A 5,410-nucleotide genomic window follows, 5' to 3' on the forward strand; every position below is an offset into this window, starting at 1 on the left:
TCATATTAGAAGTTCTATCGTATCTAAGTATTAGATGACGGACACAGTTTGTTGTGATCAGGTATCATGGTAAACCTGGTCAGTAATGCAAAATAATTCTTCAAGACGGCCCATATTCTAGTTTGTGCGTTCTGGTGATATACTGAGTTTTGCTCTGATCTATGGTTAGGAGGACCCATGGAGGACTAAATAAAAAAGTATTATAAATGCAAGTTTTTTGTGCGATGACAAACATTTATTGAATACATAGATCACATTGTGAAACTGTACGTTTGCAATGATCCGAATATTTACGGACGTGTACAGCAATGGTTTGCATAAAGAAGGCAATACAAATAAATAATCTCTTAAATAACGACCACCATATATTTAAAAAAAAACATCAATTTACTCATTGATAGCTTTTTATAGTTGCAGCTTATGGAAGTGTTTTTACAAATAATTTTCTTGCATAAGATAAGATTTTCTTCAAAATATTGATGTTGTCATAATTCTTAATAATAAATAATATTATAAACTGCAATAAAACTATTTGACGCTTATTTCAATTTCGATCATATGCATTAATTAAAAATCAAAAAGAAAAAGACGTGTGGCACTCGGGGACTGCCACGGTAAAGCTATTACATAGCATTTTTTATCAACTTATGCAATTATAATTATTTATTTATGCAGTATTTCTATTTGATAAAATTAATTTAAAAAAAAGCAAAGGGGAAGTGAGTAAAATTTAACTTGCGAGATTTGATTACAGACGTCTGTCTGTGGGACAGGTAAAATTAAATAAAAATGATTGTCATAATAATAAAAATTAAAAAACGTGATAAAAGGGCTGAGAGCCCGAGTAAAGAGGTTGCAAATCGAATCATATACAAAATATATGAATCGTTGTCAGAGTAATATCAAAACTTCGCCTAAAGAATTCTGGAAATTTATTAAAAATAAACGCACTGATTCTGGTATTCCTCACAACATGTACTACGGAAGTAGTTTACTTACGAATGGACATGATATCTGCAATGCATTTAATGAATACTTTCAAAGTATATTCCAATCTAGTGACCTAAATGATGAGACCCTGAACGAGGAATCAAATATTTCCGAAAATCTTCACACAATTGAGATCGATGAAAGAATACTTAGGAGGTTGTTTAGTAAATTGGATATCCGAAAGGGCGCCGGTACTGACGGTTTACCAGCTATTTTTATAAAGAAATGTGAATCGGGCCTATTACCTCCGCTACTAACACTCTTTAAGCGCTCCATTAATGAAGGGACCTTCCCTAGATGTTGGAAGGAAGCCCGAATAGTACCAATACATAAAAAGGAATCAAAAACAAATATTAGTAACTATAGAGGTATCTCCATTTTGAATATATTTGGTAAAATGTTAGAAAAAATTGTATATGATCATATTTATAGAAATTGCCTACAATGCATCCCTATCAACCAACACGGTTTTATTAAATCTCGTAGTGTCCTTACTAACTTGCTTGAGTTCACTCATACCGTTAAGTGCGACATGAATGATAGATCACAAATAGATGTAATATACACAGATTTTGAAAAGGCTTTTGATAGAGTCAACCACAGTATACTATTAAAGAAGCTTTACGCAGTTGGAATCAGAGGGAACCTTCTTAGATGGACAGAATCGTATATAAGAAATCGCTGTCAGGCCGTCGTCCTCGGTGGTTTTAGATCAGACTTTGTTGAGGTGACTTCTGGTGTACCTCAGGGATCGCATCTGGGTCCTTTGTTCACTTTTTACTGATGTCATATCAATATATATTTATATGACATCAGTAATTGTTTTGCTAGTTCAAACTTCTTGCTGTATGCTGACGACAAAAAGATTTATAAAAAGATTTCACAAATAGACGATTGCTTTATGTTACAAGATGACTTAAATAGACTGTCACAATATTATAAAATAAATAAAATAACAGTTAATATTGCTAAATGTCAAATTATTACATTTTCACGAAAGCATAATAACATAAAATTTGATTATACTTTAAATAACGAAATTATTCCAAAAATTACTCAAATAAGGGATTTAGGTGTGATCCATGATAGCAAACTAACCCATAATAACCACATCGAAATAATAACACAGAAGGCTTATAAAAATCTAGGGATTATTCTTCGCACTTGCGAACCTTTCAATGACATCTTGTGCCTAAAAGTGCTATATTATGCTTACGTGCGAAGCATCCTTGAATTCGCAAGTCCTATCTGGAGGCCTACATATCAATGTTATATTGACCGCCTTGAAAAAATACAAAAGATATTTATAAAAAAATTGAATTTTAAATCTCAATTCATTCCTATAGACTACAAAGAAGCCTGTAATTATCATAAAATCGATACCTTGGAAGATAGAAGAGATGTAATTGATATGTTACTCCTTTATGATATATTACATAATAAATTTGACTGTCCAGATATCTTAAATAAAATATCATTCCAGGTACCAACATTACGTACTAGGCATACTAATTTATTTAACATTCCCTTTGCCTCTACTAAGTATCTTAAATATTCACCTCTATTTCGAATTCCTGACATATATAATAAGAAATTTTCTTCCGTCGACATTTTCAACTTATCACGTCTGAGGTTCAAAAAACTGATATTAAACTGTTTAAATTGCAGGAGTTAATCATCAGTATATTCAGGATAAATTATTAGTCTCACATCGTAATTTAAACATTATATTCGAACACTCACATTCACTCACACCACTCACATTCACTCACACCAATCACATTCACTCACACTACTCACATTCACTCACACTACTCACACCACACAACCTACTCACCGTTTCAGTTACTCAATATGGATACGATTTCTTCTTTTCTTTCTATTTAATTTTTTCTTGTAAGTTTTTCTAGTATTTTTCGTTTTTGTCTTAAACTACTTTGTCACATACTTATTGTACTGTTAATAGTATTCCTTTTAATTGGCGTATCTATTCTGTATAATTTTTAATATACTCTTTTCACTTTGTTAGCTGTAAGGAATCATAAATAAATAAAATAAATAAATAAATAAAATAAATCATGATGATAATGATGATAAAAAATTAAAGAAATTAAAAAAAATCAAGACGTACCCCAGGCTCGAACCTAAGACCTTCTGCACAAAAAGACATAGAAATATCTATATACATCTAGTAAGTAAATGTTAGGTTATTTTCGTTACGGAATTTCTGGATTCGGTCTCAACGCTCAAGGCCCGCGATAGAAGCTATGCAATAGCTTAAAAAAAAAAACAAATCACATCAAATAAAATTACTTTAAACATTTCAGGTCAAAGAGATGACACTTAGGAATGTCAAATGTTATACTTTTTACGGTATAAGTAAATAAACGTGAAATCGATATCATAATTGTTGATTCACATCACTAAATGTTTACAAACGTTACTCACGCCGCGTTTTATTTTACTATGTTATGAAAAAAATATTAACTGTTTTCTAGCTAAATGAAAAACGGCTTAATGTAGAAAGTTGCAAATACTTTTATTGTTTTTCGAAGTAATCTCCGTTCCTCTCTACACATCGTCGTATTCGATGGAACCACTGAGAAAAGCAGTGGGCCTTTCTTCCTTAGGGGTGTCTTCTATGGCATTTTCGTACGCTTTCACCGCAGGGCTCATAAAGCGAATATCTCGAATTCTATCTTTAGTTCTTGGGAATAAATAAAAGTCGCAGGGCGCCAGGTCAAGACTGTATGGCGGATGACTCATTATCTCGACACCTGCCATAGTCAAATATTGGACAGTCCGTTTTGCGGAGTACGCTGAAGCATTGTCGTAATGAAGGAGAATCCTGCTTCGAGGGCGCAGTTGTTGAATTTTTTCCAAGACAACAGGCAAACAGCGATTGACATACCAGTCTGCAGTACCTGTCCTTCCATCTTCTAGCATAACTGTCGCGAAATGACCAAAGAATGAGACAATCATCTTTTCTCCTTGACTTCTTCCTTTCTTTCTTAGTTCGCCGATTCTCGAAAGGGAACACCCACTGAGCTGATTGTCTTTTGGTTTTGGGTTCGTAGCAATATATCCAGCTTTCATCACCTGTGACGATGTCAAATACAGCATTTGAGTCACCGCAGTTGAACTTATCCAACATTTGGCGACACCAGTCCATCCGAAGGTGTTTCTGGTCGTCGGTTAAAGTATGGGGAATCCATCTGGTACAAAGCTTCCTGACGCCAAAATGTTCGTGTGATATTTTTTGAACTCGACTCATACCAATACCTAGGCTTGTCCGTATCTGCTGATAGGTCACTCTCTTATCTTCCCCTATCATGCGTCGCACAGCACTGATGTTATCTTCAGTAGTCGCTGTTAAAGGACGTCCCTCACGCGGATCATCATTGAGATTGCTACATCCACGCTTAAACTCGTTAAACCAATTGTAAATAGTGGCACGAGATGGGGCTTCATTAAGAAATGCTAATCGCAGCCTATCATAGCTTTGTTGTTGAGTAAGCCTACAACGAAAGTCATAATAAATCAATTACTGAAAATTTTTTCGCGTTAGGTTCATTTTCACGTGTACAATAGTTTTAGATTTGCCGCCAATTCACAAAAACAAATGACGAATGAATGCAATATACTACATTAGGTTACCAAAGAGTTCTAAAATTGAAATTCAGAAAAAGTTTTCATTAGCAATGTTTCTAACTGGCCAGTAAACATTTTCAGTGTTTCCCACGTAAAAGTGGCTAGAGTGTTTAAATAGTTGTAGTCATCGGTCTTTGATAAGTGTGTAAAGTTTCAATTTAATCCAATATTTTAAACTGGGTGTAAATCATGTTTAGGGTTTCCGTTACAGAGATACTTTCGTCATACGTATATGTATGAAGCTAAGAAAACTTCAAACTTAGTTTTAAAAATAAAACTTCAATTGATCAAATTCACACCAAAACAAAGTGGTTGACGTATGGCGAGGGTAAGATGTAGCTGTAATAACCACTTAAGTAATAACCTAACCTGGCCTATAATGCGTTGCCTAACAGGCTAAGAGGATCTATCTAGACCACTTTCTCTCAAAGTGGATGATAACGCCCCCTTGAAGGCGTTAGAGACCTAGAGGGGGGCGGAGAAGGGCCTGTACATTTTTATATGACGGCCTCTTTGAAAAATCACAGATACGAATTTAAAACTTATGACTGCACAGAATCTCTAATTAGTTTATATTTCTGTCCTGTATGATGGTATTAAACTAGGAATACTTGTACTAGGAGTGAATAAAAAATTGGGGGCCGTAAAAAAAAAATTGATAATCTCTGATCAGTAAGATAAGCATTAAGTGGCATCAATTGAGGCCAAAACGTGAATTACTCATTTCACTGTCTTTATGTGTAATAATATAATAATAAAAACTACTTGA

Source organism: Leptidea sinapis, chromosome 33 (assembly GCF_905404315.1).
Source record: "Leptidea sinapis chromosome 33, ilLepSina1.1, whole genome shotgun sequence".
NCBI classification, from domain to species: Eukaryota; Metazoa; Arthropoda; class Insecta; order Lepidoptera; family Pieridae; genus Leptidea; species Leptidea sinapis.